Below are 15,950 nucleotides of genomic sequence, written 5' to 3'. Positions count from 1 at the left end.
CTATTTCAAAGGATGATCTTTGCCTCACCAGACTTGAAGCCCATCTTCCTGGGGTGTTGAAACGGGTTTTTACATGTCATTGGCAAGTCAAACCTTGGTTCTTCAGCTGAGATGAAAGGCAAGAAGCCAGTGAGATCCAAGTATCTGTAACGAGGCCACCTGTTAACTAAAAACGGAACCGACCTCACTAGTGGGCTCCAGGAGGGTAAGTCGGGCAAGAGGGCTAGGCTTCACATTTCAGCCTAACTTCCTGCCGCCTTGTCATGATTCTTAATTTCTCTATTTCCCAATTCCTTCTATAAAAGTTCACTTACACATACGCATTTGAAATATGGGAGGACAAGCAAACGGAATGTGGACGACTTCAAATTCTAGCGCATTAAATAACAATGTCATTAGAAACGGAAACTTGGTCTTGCTCGGGAAGTGTTGCTTCTTACCTTTAGATTGGGAGATTTTAGAAACGTACTTTTTCTTCTCATCCTTTTTTTCTTTTATCACAGGCTTCTCTAAATAATTTCTATGGAGAGTGGTTTCTGAACATTCAGAGAGAAAGTCTTCTGAGTAATCACAGCGAGAGCTTAAACTTCTGCAGGAACACCGGGATCTGCTATAGTCAACACTCCTGTCGGAGGCGAGCCCGGGACTGCCACCGGGACAGTCACCTGCGCCCAGGCTGCCCCCGTACTCCGCGGCCTTCCTACTGGGTCCTAATGCCACACCGGGGAGCTGCCCGGCTATGTCTGTTTCTGCTGGGCCAGCCAGAGACATAGTCAACAACCTGACAGAAGAAAAGTATTTTTAGATTTATAGCTACTGACATAAAAATGAACTTATGCTTTATTATATTTAACTATAAATGGAGGACTAGGAAAGGGAGACAACACATTCTTTTGAAGTTATTTTCTGGAAAAATCTCAGTTTGGCTTTCTTGTTTTCTCCACATAACATATAAGACCCCTGAGACCAAACTTTGGTGAGATTATGCTCACAGGTAATGGAAGATAAAGTTCACATCAGAGAACAACAATGACAGCAATTGATGCATTAGTGAATTACAGCCTCGGGCTCTAAGAACGCTGACATTTTTTGCCTTGAAGAAAATGACAGTAGTGTAAGTGTGGGTGGCCGGTATGAAGTGCAAGACTTAGGAAAGTCGTATTTGTGGGGATGCACATGCTTTCATTTATTAGCGATGAAATCACACTTTTGAGATTAAACATATAGTATAGAATACAACTGATCAGTCTACGAGTTCTCCAGAGTTTGTATTCATTCTAAAATTAAGAGTAATAGTGGGTCCCAGGGATGTACTCTTGATTCATGATTATAAGGCTCTTTATATTTTATATTTTAATTAAAAAATTTGCATTCCTTTCTGTGCTTCATTTTGACTGTTATAATAACATGAATATGACTTCCCTAATTATATGCTACATGATGACAGAAGCAAGTCAGAAAAACGTGATTTTTTTTTAAAAAGATTTTATTTATTTATTTGACAGAAAGAGACAGGCAGCGAGAGAGGGAACACAAGCAGGGGGAGTGGGAGAGGGAGAAGTAGGCTCCCAGCGGAGGAGCCTGATGCGGGGATTGATCCCAGGACCCCAGGACCATGCCCTGAGCTGAAGGCAGACGCCCAAGACTGAGCCACCCAGGTGCCCCGAAAAACATTCTGATTTGCATGGAAAAATCATCCAAGTGTTGGAAGCTTTTTGAAGACAACCCATCCAATGGAAAGTTCACATTTGTTTAATAAAGAGTTGACTGTATTTGCAGCTACACAAAGACTGAAATTTGTTTGTCTAATTAGACAAACTAGGTTTGTCTAATTATTACAAATTTATTCAATGTGAAAAAGCAAAATCTTACTTGGGAATTAAGTAACAATAAAGTAAAGCAGACTTCAAAGAGATGTGCTTAAAAACTAAAGATAAAACGAAATTTGATGACGTGAACCTAATTTCTCATCAGGGACAAAAGAACCTGCATAGTCCAAAGTCCTTGTAACCGAAGTCCATGGCTGAATAACTTAATTTAATTAAGACCCAGACAGAGTCACTTTTATTTCGGGTAGATCTGATTCGAATTGAGCACGGCACAAGGGGATGTAAACATAGCAGTTCTTCGGGAATGTGTAGATCAGCAATGTTTTAGTTCAGTGAATTACTCCCCAAAGCAACTTTCACACATCGCTCCAGGGGTCCAGGTGGCTAAAATAACTCCTTGGCACTTTGCTCCTAGCACCCTGCTTAATTAACAGTCAGTGAAAAATAAGTTACTGTATTTTACTTCCACTTTATTTTTAAATTCTTGGTATAGAGCCTCGGCAGTAGTATTGAACTTGACTGAGCTGCGTAATTCCTTGCCTGATTGGTTGGCCAGAATCTCAGGACAATGTTGAATACAAATGTTGGTAAGAGTTGATGTCCTTGTCTTGTTTTGGATTTGAGAAGGAAAGCGTCCAGTCTTTCACCATTAAGTATGATGATACGGTAGGTTTTTCCTTCTATTCGTTATTTATCTAGGGAAGTAGGGCAAATCTTGAGGGAAAAGTGGGAAGAGAGAAGTTATCTAGAGAGAGAGAATAGATAAAGGGGAGAAGCAGAGAGAGTTAGGAAATGAGAGAAGTCCATTTGGGGCTCCTGCTGAAAGCCTAAGGAATATCCACCTGGAAAACACTTTTCCCACCCAGGCTCAGGCAGTGGACATCTGCCTTGTACAGTACAAGCAGGAACTATATGCTAGAACAAAGAAGTTATGCTTTAATTTCCCCAACCAGTTCTATTCCTGAGTCCTTCTCTAAGAACCACTTCAAGCTCCCTTAGATTCAGTTGGTACTGTATTGGTTTTAGGAAAGGGCGGTCTGGCACTATCTGGAAGACTATAAGGCCTCTTCACTGGTTATCAAGGGGCAGAGGCAGCACCCTTCCTGTTGTCTACTGAATGATAATGATCACCTAACTGCGGACATTCATTCAGCTGGGGAAACTATCAGGTGATTCCTCCACATTGTCACTTTTCCTACCCTAGAGAGTACTGGAGCATTCCAGTGCCTCCAGTGATGAAGAAGGGGGTCAGCACATACGTTTCTGAGGCTGTCTTGGGAATGTACTCAGTGTGGATGGTAGCTTCTAAGATGGCTCCCACTGATTCCCACTTCCTGGTATCCATGTCCTGGTGTAATCCCTTCCCCTTGAGTGTGACTCAGATGTCATTTTCTTTCTTTTTTCTTCTTTAAGGTTTTATTTATTTGAGAAAGAGAGAGAGAGAGAGCACGCGCACTAGCAGGAGGAGGGGCAGAGGAAGAAGCAGACTCCCCGCTGAGCAGGGAGCCCGAGGTGGGGCTCGATCCCAGGACCCTGGGATCATGACCTGAGCTGAAGGGAGATGCTCAACCGACTGAGCCACTGAGGCGCCCCTAGATGTCACTTTCAAGATGAGGTAACTAAAAGGCTCTGACTTCTGTCTTAATCACTCTCTCTTTTTCTCTCACTTGCTTACATTGATGGAAGCCAACTGCCATGTTGTAAGCAGACCCATGGAGAACCACATATGGCAAGAGACTGAGGCCTCAAGTTAACAGCTAGTGAGGAACTGAGGCCCTCAGGAGACTAGGCTGTGAAAACAGAATCCTACCACCAACCACTTGAGTGAGTTTGGAAGCTTGGAACTCCTCCCCTGCCCCCCCGTGAGTGTGGAATTACGGCAGCCCAAACTGACAGGTTGACTGCAGCCTTAAGAGACATCCTGAGCCAAAGAACCCAGCTGTGCCCAGATTCCTGACTCACAGGATAATAAACGTTTGTTGTTGTTTTTCCAGCCAGTGAGTGTTCATTTGAAAACTGGAGAGAGACTTACAGAACAGAAAACTTCGGTGTGAATCTACCATAGGAGGTTACAAAATCAACAGTGATCTCGTAGAACATGGAAGAACAGGATTTTATGCTTAACAAATTAGTTTACTTAGGTTAACAGATGCTTTCTAGAATGTTTACTCAATTTTGAAAAAAATGTATATAATGACATATTTTCTCTATCTCTAATCCATTAATTTTAATCAAATCATGATCTTATCAAAATAGTTTTTGGAGTGGTGGCCAACCACACTATTGTTTAAAGCTGTTAAGTTTTTGGGTCATTTGTTACACAGGCATAGATAATGAATACACTCAGATATATTTTCTCAGGCTGGTTCCGTTACCAAAAGAATTACTTGACCTTAAAATAAATGATACCACTAAAGAGACAGAACATTCTTAGAATTTTGGAAGTCCCAGGACCCCAGAACTATTCTACAATTTCTATCTATAGGACCCGAATATGGGTCTGTTTTGGTTCACCTGTGATAATTCCATTCTTTTTCATGACACGGATGTCTGAGAGCCATCATGGACAATGTAAAATGAAGTACAATTTTTGTTATTACTAGTCAGCAATGAGACGTACTGTGAATGCAGGTACCAAGCAGCTCTCTGGAATACGCAGTCTGTTAAACATCAGTTTTCTCACTCCTCTGCTAATACGGGGTCGATGACTAGTATCAGGTCTATAAATACACTTTTAAGTTGATGAAACTGTATTTGAGTGTCTTTGTATTAATATAACTAGGCAATACCTCATGTTATCAATTAAAAATGTAGGCAGGCTCCACACATATGGATTTTTGATTATGTGGAGCATTACTGAAAAATCTAGATCTTAGGCCAAGCATCTAATGTTCTTAGCTAATTAACTAACTGATTAAAATGTTCAGTCAAAGAGCATTTATTTAGTATCTACCAGGCACTGGGGTTATGAGGAAGGCAAACTTCTGCCTTCAAGGATTTAAAAATAAGTAGTTAGTAACTATGTCATTAATGCTTACTACAGAGCAAGCTGACTAGTTTCTGTTATACCAGTCTATGGTGGTGTAGAGTTCAGACTGTGGCAACATTTATATTTGGAACACTGACTAGTGTCTATAGTATAAAAGTGCCTGTTTGATTGCCCTTGAAGCATAATTGCACTGTTTCTATCGTAACAGGGTTTACAGTGGTTTCTTTGTTGTTATGACTCAGGAATAAAACCCACAATTAAAAACACTGTTTAAATGGAAAAAATGCAATGCAGTTGATGATATGCTTTTCTGGAATGCACCACGAAAAGGGATGGCTGCCTAGAAGAACAATAAATTTGTATATCATGTTCGTTTAATTATAGAATTAGAAAGAAGAATGTTTAAGATCAAGATATACATTTGAACCATTCTGAAACTACACTTTTGTGCAGTTGTCATCAATTCTGCTTTCGTGCAAAAGCAGACCAAAAAAAATATACTAAAATGTTTTAAAATGAATTAACGCGTACCTGCTGTCCTTTAGCAAACGTTCCTAAGATGTATGAAGATCAACTATATGTTCTGAGCGGAGGGTTCTTCACACTGTAGTATTTATGAGGTTTCCAGGGCAGTATTTTTTGACATGTTTTGGTCTCTTTTTAAGGAAAGAATATATTTCAAAAAAACCTAGAATATTACAAAAGGAAAATGTCAAGATCTCACAAATAAACATTTACATAGGAGAATAAGTTAAAAATTTTGAATCAGTATGAAGTTATGTATACTCATGTTTTAATGGATTGCTGTATACTTCCACGCTTGCTGTTTCCTTTCCCACTTTATTTTCCCCATAGCACAACTCATTATCTGATATAACACGTATTATACTTACTTATCTGCTGCCTGACGGCCCCACTGAATCGTGTGCTTCACAATTGCTGTATTTTGACTGTTTTGTCTACTGCTACATCCTCAGCGCCCAGAAGAGTTCCCAGGAAATAATAAGTGTTCAATAGATATTGATTAAATAAATTAATGGTCAGGGTGCTTCTATGCTTCCTTAATTCCGGTCTCCATATCTATTACTCCTGACAAAAGTTTTCACGACTCCTGACCCAACTTAAGATGCCCTAAGTACCCTAAATGAATGCTTTCCCAACATGATAAATACACGTCTCACACTTCAAAGCTAGCCTCCTGCTTAAGAGCGAAACATTAACTGACATTGCTGCAAGGACTAAGGTAAGGATGCCCACTATCACTTTGGTTAATGAATACTGTTTTGGAGGCGGTAGCCAAAGAAATTATATGTGAGAAAGAAATAAGAGGTATAAACATTCGGAAGGAAAAGGCAAATTATTATCATGTGCAGATGGCATGATTGTCCGCTTACAAAACCCTATAAAACACTATAACATAAAGCACATCAATAAAAATTACAGTTTTATAGTTACCAAATGGATATAAAAATCAATCAATCTTTTCTGTATGCAAATGAAAATGACTTAGAAAAGAGATAAAAATATTCCACTCTGTATCAGCTAAGAATTTGAAAACATCTGATACAGGTTTAATACAAATAATATAGAGAAAACTTAAAAGAAGATTTATGTAAGTGGACAGACGTATGGTGTTCTTTTATAAGGACCTGGATGGTAAAGTTGTAAATTTCCCCTACTTTAATCTACATAATCAAAATCGTCCTAATAAAATGCCAAGAATAATTTTTTTGAAATTTGACAAAATGACACTAAATTCTTATGGAAAAATAAATATGGGAGAGCCAAAAGAATTTTGAACAAGAATGACAGGGAGGGATGACCTCTGTCAGACACAGAGATAGAAGGCTACAGGCAGGGGCGCCTGGGTGGTTCAGTCGTTAAGCATCTGCCTTCGGCTCAAGTCATGATCCCAGCGTTCTGGGATCGAGCCCCGCATCAGGCTCCCTGTTCAGCGAGAAGCCTGCTTCTCCCACTCCCCCTGCTTGTGTTCCCTCTCTCGCTGCCTCTCTCTGTCAAATAAATAAACAAAATCTTAAAAAAAAAAAAAAAAAAAGGCGGCAACAGGCACTAAAACAGCCTGATTCCAGTGCTTGAAGAGACAGAGCCAAGTACCGGAATAGAGTTCAGAGACAGAAGCACGTACGTAGTGAATTCCAGTGTAAGAGAAAGGTGGAGAAAAGTGGACATTTAATAAATGATGGGAGGGTAGATGGGCTAGACATCTGGAAACCAAACCAAAAACAAATCCTTATTGCACTCCTTACACTAAAGGAAGTATCAGATGGAGTAGAAATGTAAATGTTGGAAACAAAGAAACCACCAAAGGACATAATAAAAACAGCTGCACAAAAACTTAAAGCTTCTATACAACCAAAAAAAAAAAAAAATCACAAAGTTGAAAGGCACATAGAAAATATGAAAACTATTTTCAAGACATAGGACAAAGAGCTAATTTCCTTAATTTACGAAGAAGTGTAATAATAATGCATTAGTAAAGTGGGCAAAGTATATGAACACATTACAGAATAAGCACAATGCAGAAACCCAGACAACCGAGGAACATATAAAGAGATGTCCAATTAGGGGCACCTGGGTGGCTCAGTGGGTTAAGTGTCTGCCTTTGGCTTGGGTCATGATCTCAGGGTCCTGGGACTGAGCCCTGCATCAGGCTCCCTGTTGAGCGGGGAGCCTGTGTCTCCCTCTGCACCTTCCCCTGCTCATGCTCTCTCTCTCCCAAATAACAAATAAAATCTTAAAAAAAGATGTTCAATTAATTAATAAAATGCAATGAAAACTATTAGAGTCCAGTTTAATCCATCAGTATGCCAAAAATTAAAGGATTGGATAATGTATCATTATAACTATGATTAATAATAATACTGCTAATGCATAGTGTAAAACATAAAAGAATGAAATACATCTCTGCATGTATGGATATGTAAAAACCCCTAAGAGATGTTAATTTTCTTTTCTTTTTAGAGATTTATTTTTTTTTTAGAGAAAGAGACAGAGCATGGGGGGAGGGGCAAAGGGAGAGGGAGAATCTCAAGCAGACTCCATGCTGAAGAAGAGTTCAACATGGGGCTTGATCCCAGGACCCTAAGATCACGCCATGAGCCGAAACCAAGAGTTGGACACTTAACCAACTGCAACACCCAGGTGCCCTGAGATGGTCATTTTCTAATCAATATCTGTAGGCTGCTCATCACCTGCCATAATGAAAGGAGTTAAAATCCCATTTTTAAGATATAAGACTTGCATTCGGTACCGTGTAGGCTGAATAAGGCACCCAGGCCACCCCAAGGATGTCCCAATCCCCAGAACCCATGTATCCCTAGACCCTGTGCCCAGAACGTCTTTGTATAGTAAAAGGGACTTTGCAGTGATCAGGTGAAGGTCTCTGAGGTGGGGAGATTCCCCATGTGGGCCTGATGTAAACCCAAAGGCCTGTGGGGGGTGGGGACCCCGGAAGAGCTGGTCAGAAGACACAGTGTGATGCAGGAAGCAGAGTCAGAACAAGATGCTTTGCTGCTGGCTTTGAAGATGGAGGAAGGGGTCACAGGCCACATACGGGCTTCTCTAGAAGCTGGAAAAGGCCAGGGAATGGATTCTCTTCTGGGGCCTCCAGAAGGAACCAGCCCTGCTGACACCTTCATTTTACTCATTTCAGACTCTGAAATCCAGAACTGTAAGAGAGTAGATTTGTGTTGTTTTAAGCCACTGAGTTTGTGTTTGTTATAGCAGACATGGGAGACTAATACAGATTATCTGGAAAAACATCAGGAATCAAAATGAGACTAAGAGAAGGCTATTAGAATATAAATCAAATGCACTGGGGTGCCTGGGTGGCACAGCGGTTAAGTGTCTGCCTTCGGCTCAGGGCGTGATCCCGGCGTTGTGGGATCAAGCCCCACATCAGGCTCCTCCGCTATGAGCCTGCTTCTTCCTCTCCCACTCCCCCTGCTTGTGTTCCCTCTCTCGCTGGCTGTCTCTATCTCTGTCGAATAAATAAATAAAATCTTTAAAATAAATAAATAAATAAAATGCACTATCACAAATTGCAAAAAGTCAAAGAGGAGGGGGAACTCAAATGCTGAGGAGGAAGTAACTTATGCTCCCAGAAACCATCTTGCCTAAGCTCACCTGGGCTACATCGAAGAGAAACATGACCAACTCTGTGGAGGTGGTGGGACTGCTGGCTTTGGAAAAACTGGAGAAGACAGTGGACTCTCACCAGCATTCAGGATGGACAATTTGAAAAAGCAAGAAGGCTGACCCTTGTGCAGAGGCTTTGGTGCAGGAGTGTCTGGAGGCTAAGAAAGCAGGGTGGCAGGGCAGCAGTGGGGGGCGGCGGATGGTGGAGAAGATGTGGGGAGGGGCTGACAGGCAGCTGGCAAGGTCGAGAAATTAACTACACAGACCAAAGAAGTTAAGTGTGGAATAATATTTAGAATCATGAGGCCAAGTTTCTTTCCACCTGCAAGAGTTTTACTCACATGGAAAAACCCTGAGGTGCTGAACAGGAATATTGGGTTAAAAATACACATACACATGGATACAGAAACAGTTATAGATCTCTGTGTATGTCTGTATTTTTCCTAACTCTGCTCCCTGAGAGGGCCTAGAAGCAATGGTCCCTGAGTAACAATGAGCACACTGAGCACCAACCTCCACTAAAATACCCTTCTCCATTAAGGAGAATCAGGTTCCTTGGAGGAATGTGTGACTCCCAGCCTGGGGTATGGAAAGTACCAGATAAGGCTGGTATGTGTCAAAGGACACAGAAGGCAGCTTAACGAAGTTCTCGCTGGTCAAATCTAGGACAATTTGAGCATCCAAATGAATGAAGATACAAGATGACAACCTACTAAAATAAAGTAGGAATCCATGAGTCCGTCCTGAGATAATGAATAATTAAAGAGATGAGGAAAGAAGAGAAAGCTCTTCCTTTCGGTAGGGTGACAACTAATAAGCGAACAAGGAGTGGTGGGACTAGAGGATGACGATTTGACCACTATCACAGAGGTAGCTGAGACAGGCAGGAGTTGTCAATGGATGTCAATAAAGGCCAGTAAGTGTCAGACTGATAAGGAACAGAATTTGACATCCTACTAATCAAAGAGGAAGGGGAAGATGGTGACCTTGTAGAGAAACCTGGCAGATACCACCCTGACCAGGTCACCAAGGTTCACATTCCCTGTGATGCGACAGGTAGACCGCACGTGCCTCCCTGGGCCTGAGAAAGACCCAGGGTCATTTCATTGGTCTTCTGGCCAGGAACATGGCCACAGCCAGGTCATGAGAAATTGGCAGCTGGGTCCAGGGTGAGGGTCTTCCTACAGAACAAGGGAAGGCCTGAGCTCTTCAACAGAACTCTTTAACACAGACTCTTCGACACAAAATAAAGCAGAATATTAAATGAATAGAAAAGCTCTTCCTTCAGCTTATAAAAATAGTTTCATGTCGGTGAGATGATCACCTATCTTAAGGGCTTTCAAAAAAGCTATTTCAAACATCGCACCCACTTTTAAGACTATGTGTCTCAATGTTTTGCTTCAGAAATTTGGTCATTCTAATATTGAAGAAAGGAAGTTTAAGAATTAACACTGCTTAAGAAGAGAGGGAGTCTGCTATAAAAGAAAAGAAAAGGCATGCATGGCCAGATACAGGAGTTATAGCGCCAGCTCTGTCAGCACAGCTAGCTGTCTGACCTCAACTGCTCCACGTCCGACGTTAGCTAATTGCGCCCGGTGACGTCTAAGGGCCGGGGCAGCACGAAAATCCATAATTAAATATACCTATATAGACATACATCAAAGTTCAAGCTTTATCGGAGAATATGAAAATGTGCCACGTTCAGTGTTTGGATGGTTACAGACAAGTGATGTAGGTTTGGTCATTTAACAACTTGATATATTTTATTTATTTTTAACAAAATCCTTGAATTCATTCGCAGACTGAGTATTCCAAAGAAGTGCCTTCAGGATTGGAAAGGAGAAACTGCGCCTCTCTACTTCCACCTAGTGGTGGCAAGTGCAATGTACTGCGTGACGCCAACAAAAACGAATGAGTTTACAGCTACATTTCTGGAAGCGTGCATTTTCAGCTCCCCCTCCTAGGCACTGCCACGTTTCTTTTTAATTTTCAGTGTTGACCTGATTATTTTTTACTAGTTTTACTCTATTTTAATAAATTGTACTAAAATACCCTACTTTTGATTTATCTTACACATTAAAATGTTCATTTCATTCATTCTTTCAACGTGTATTTGAGAGCTTTCTGTGTGCCAGGAACAATATGAGGTATGGAGGACGTCATGAACACAAACAAATGCTTCTCTTTTCATGGAGCTTATATGCTGGTCATAAAGTAATCACAACAGTGACTGTTCTAAGTGTTTTAGAGGAAAGAGATAAAATTCTGCAAACATATGACAAAGAAACCTGATCTAGATGGTGACCTTGGAAGTTCTACAGAAGGGCCATCTCAGCGGAGATATGACAGGTCACTGGGAACTAACCACACAAAAAAGAATGGAGGGTAGGACGGAAGTACTGCAGACAGAAAGAGAAGACAGTTCCACGGCCTGGTGGGCAGATGAGGCGCATGTGGCTGGGTCCCAGGGGTCCCCAATGAGTCTCCAGAGATAGGTGGGGGTGAGCAGCTGCAAGGTCACAGGACGGCAGGTTTATGATTTGGGTCATTAATCCAAGAGCAATGGGGAGCTAACAGTGAGCAAAAGGGGGAGGCTGGGGAAGAGATAACATAATTTGCTCTGCTTCCTGAAGGTTACTTGGGCTGCAGTATGGAGAACAGAATAGAGAAAAGCCAGAGGACAGGATTTCAGAATGCTGGAGAAAAAAGATGGCAGCTTGGACTAAGGTGCCAGTGGCAATTAAGAGAAGTGAAAGATGCACAGGAGGCAATGTCACCAGGGCTTGGTGACCTGCTGGATGTTGGGGTGAGGGAAAAGGTCAAGGAGGAACCCTAGCTGCCAAGAGAAGAGGTGCCAGCTGGCAGGGGGTGGTGGGAGACTGGTCTTCTGCACACACAGTTGGTGTCTGAGAGGTATTAAGGGGCAAGGCCATTCTGCTAGCTGGACATATGGATCAGCTCAGAAAAGAGGGTCAAGCTGGAGAGATAAAGTTGGGAGTCCAGAGCACAAAGATGGTGGGTCTGGATTTGTGCCTAATGTCAGAATACGGGGGGCATGGGGAGAGAACGTGATGAGAACAAACTAAGCTTTGAGGAACTGCAATATTAAGGGGCCCAGAAAAGGAGAGTGAGCCAGCACGGTGGCAGCAAGAGCAGAAAGAGGTGGGGTGGATGGGGGCACAGAAGCCAAGGGAAGACAGCATTTCAAGAGTTGGGAGCAGCAGTGTCAAATTTAAATGCTGCCAAGAGACTGAGCAAGATGAGGCCTGGAAATGCCTGATCAGTGGTTTTTGTTTTAGTAGAGATGAGGGTGGAAGGCAGACTAGAGAGGGCCAGGGGATGAGACACAAGGAATGGATGCATGGAAGATGGCAATTCTTAAGAAAAACATTTGCCTGTTGACGGGAACGAGAGATTGAGCAATAGCTGGAAAATGAAGGGGAACATGGGGTCAAGGGAGATTTTTTTCTCTTTCTTTTGTGATGGGACAATGGAGCATGTTTAAAAGCCAAGGGAAAGAGCCAGTTGAGATGGAACAGGTGACAGCGGATAGGGAGAGGGTAAGGTTTATGACAAGTAGGTGGGGATGAGATCCAAAGCACAGGGAGGGGTGGCCTTGGATAGGAGGGATAACATGGGGACGGCTGCAGGTAAGGCCTGCAGTTGTGCTAGCTGGAGCTTGAGGAGATTCCCATTCAATAGCTTTCCGTGTCTCTAGGAAGTGACTACACGAGGGGGAGGTGTGAGATCAAATCTGAGTGAAGTGGAGGTTTATGATCGGCAATATCCTATAGCCCCTCCACAAGTTGCAGAGATCCTACTATGCTACTTTGGTTAATTGGGGTCTCACCTGACGGAAAAAGAAACAATGGGAGCTGGGGGTTTGCGACTGGCAGGGTACAGCTGCGTGGGGGACGTTAGTTCCCAGAGGGCAAGGACCTGTCCATTAATCCCTGCATCACTCTGGGACTGACTGACTGGAGTACCAGTGCCCAGGCACTCACTATCGGATTGACCAACACTGGGATGATCACATGACTCCATTTCAATTTGCCTCTTTTGGTGCTTCTCTAAAAAACCAAAAACCAAAGAGAGGGAATAAACAGAACCTAAATTCCTACATGTCTTTTTTTTCTCACTTGAAAGGAGGCTCTGGATTCTTTTACTCTTTCTGTACGGTTTTAAAGGTCTTGTCAAAGTTCTACCCAGGGACACAATCATATACCCAAGAAAGCTAAGGGGCATCTTTCCATTTTTAGCTTAACACTAGGGTGTTTATGTAGCTTTGGCTACCTGTTTAAAAGCTGCAATCTTCAAAATAGGCACTACAAATAATCTTTATCTCTGTAAACTATGAAACTCATATCCTTTAAAGAAAACCTGATTCACCTGAAATGACAGAGAAAGGGAACACAGGGTAAGACTGTCCACATTCCAATTGGCAGGCTACGGAAATTATCCAGGCAGGAGATGATGGTGGCCTGGACCGGGGTGGTCCAGGGGGTTGGCAGAAGTGGCAGATAGTGGGGGCTGGCAGAAGAGGTGGGATTGTGCATCTACTCAGGGTACGATATGAAGGATGTGTTGACAGACTGAATGTGGGGAGGAGAAAAACAGGAGTCAAGGAGGACCTCAAGGCCAGGACAACAGCGAGAAGGGCTTCCAGTAACGGGGTGGGTCAAAGTGTGGCAAGAACAGGCTGGACGGAATGTCAGGATGTGCCTTAGACATCCAAGTGTGAGATGTGGGCAGGCCGCTGAGTACACGGGTCTGAGGTTCTGGGGGAGGGTCAGGGCTGGAGACACTTTTGGGGCTCGTTGGCGTTTAGAAGAGTTTTGAGCCTATGAGACTGGATGAATTCATCCAGGGAGCGAGTGTAGATAGAAAAAAGGTTCACGGTCTTGTTCAGCAGAGGAACACCGATCTTAAGAAAGTCACCTGTTGGCACAAGGGAGGCAAGGAAAAGATACAGCGCGAGGGGAAAACTGTGGACAAAGAGCTCTAAGGCTGAGCGAGCGAGCGAGGAACACAGTGCAGAAATTTCAAAGAATTCACATTTCGACGGGCTGGGGATAAGGAAATGTCAGCGCTAAGGTTTTAAGAAAAAAAGCAAAACAAAGCTAAAGCCGGTAGGTAGACGCGAACCTCAAAGCATCAGATTCACGCTTGAACCAAGTATTGGCCACAGCCCGCGGGTGGGAGGCGGGGCTGACGGCGGCGCCGGGCGGCCGCGGGTCCCCAGGCCCGTCGGGGCCGCCCCTGCCCGAACGCCCCGGCCGCCAGGCCGCGTGCGGAGGGGGCCCCGGCGGCGCGGCGAGGGCGGGCGAGGGCGCAGGCCCCCTGTCCGGGCCGGGAGGGCACGCTCTGCGGTAGGAGGCGGCCGGCCGCCCGGCTACGTTACCAACTCCAGTAAGAGCGAGGCGGCGCGGCCCAAGCCGGGCAGGGGCCAGGGCTGAGTGACCGGCGGCACCGGAAGGCCCGGAGACTTGAGCAGGAGGCTCTGGCTGGGGCCGGGCCGGGCCGTTACCTGCTCCGCGCGGCTCCAGCCGCAGCGCCAATTCCGCGGCCTCCGGGCTCCGGCGCGTCGCCCTGGAAACCCGCGCGCGGCGCCTCCTGGAACTGGCTGAGCCGGGGCGGGACCGCGAGGTCCGCGCGCTTGCGCACTGGTGAGGTGAGTGTAGAAACTTCGATACCGTGATCTCCCGCAGCCTCTCCTGCACGCTCGGGGTTTCCACCTTCGCTCTGGCCGCGTTTGGGGCGAATGAACGGATCCCGCGGCAGTGCAGCTGTCGCTTCACGTTCTCGGTCGCACTCGCCCAGTACTGGTGTTTTGAATCCGAGTCCAATGCGCATGTGCGGTTCCCTGCCGGGAGGTGCTTGAACCCAGAGCAGAGCGTCCCAGGTTCGCTGCAGGGCAGTCAGGGAAAGAAGCGGACCCGGGCAGGCAGGTGTAGACGCAAGATTCTGTGGGAAGGGGGTGGGCCTTTGTGGGCGGTGTAGGCAGGCGTAGACTTGTCTCTGCCTGGAGGAGAAATGGACAGAGAGCAGAGCACTCCTGTTGACCTCTCTTTATAAAGATGAATTCTTTGTGAAAGAAAATCTGATCCCAAAGCAATGTATGTTGATAGTAGAGAATTTAGAATGTACAGGAAAGTACGAAGAAAATTAAAAATCACCTAGATGATGGAATTGCAGGTGATTTTTAATGATTACATAGGAATTTTAACTGACTGCATAGGCAGAATTAAGGAACATTTATATTCTTCTCTTCCTCCCCGCCTTCCCCTCCCCCCATCGTATTAATGCCATGTTGAATATCCCTATAAGTGAGTCTTTGAGGTGTGACAATTAATAAAGGGAAACATCGCTAGAGTAGGTCTGAGGCTAGAAGGGGGACCCCTTACCGCTCAACTCAACTGCAGGCTCCAACAGGGTGTCAGTTACAGACTCCCCAACAGAAGAGTGTCAGCAGGAAAGAACCATCAATTATGGGCCCAATAGGGAGAGATATGCATTACATCTCCTACAAGAAACCGGCCACCCCTGCAATTCAGTCAATGAGAAAGTCATCACCCTGAACTCTTGCTTTCCTCAGATGGGCTTTTGAATCCCTCCCAACTTCTTCCTTCTTCATAAAATCATGTTCCTTTCCTTTGTTGGGTATGCCTAAGGTTTTGCCATAGTTCACATGCTGCAAGTTCCAATTCTCTGTTATTCCCGACTAAACCCATTTACTGGAAAATAACTGACAATTTTATGTTTAAGGTTAACAGAGGTCACCCCTGACTCCTTAGAATAAATCCTACCTGTGAAATTGAAGGATCAAAGGAAATGCCTACTTTGAGGCTTTCTGAAGGTGTATGAAAGTTAGCCTTCCATGCAAATGTCTCCCAGTCCTTAACCCACATTGGGGATAATCTTTTTAATTTCTTTCTTTCTTTCTTTCTTTCTTTCTTTCTTTCTTTCTTTCTTTC

At 44.0% G+C, this 15,950-nt stretch overlaps 1 long non-coding RNA gene across 1 annotated transcript; it reads right to left on the bottom strand.

Moving 5' to 3' along the window:
• Positions 1 to 445: 445 nt before the first annotated feature.
• LOC121100526 lies at positions 446 to 14,797 on the bottom strand. Its single transcript, XR_005832285.1, has 3 exons — positions 14,504 to 14,797; positions 5,350 to 5,506; positions 446 to 781 (listed from the first exon to the last, which is right to left on the bottom strand). It is a non-coding gene; the product is annotated as an uncharacterized LOC121100526 (long non-coding RNA).
• Positions 14,798 to 15,950: the final 1,153 nt, after the last annotated feature.

Source organism: Ursus maritimus, unplaced genomic scaffold, assembly GCF_017311325.1.
Source record: "Ursus maritimus isolate PB19 unplaced genomic scaffold, ASM1731132v1 scaffold_4, whole genome shotgun sequence".
Classification (NCBI taxonomy): Eukaryota; Metazoa; Chordata; class Mammalia; order Carnivora; family Ursidae; genus Ursus; species Ursus maritimus.
The sequence above is the reverse complement of the archived record's forward strand: the minus strand, read 5'-3'. Positions and strand labels throughout refer to the sequence as shown.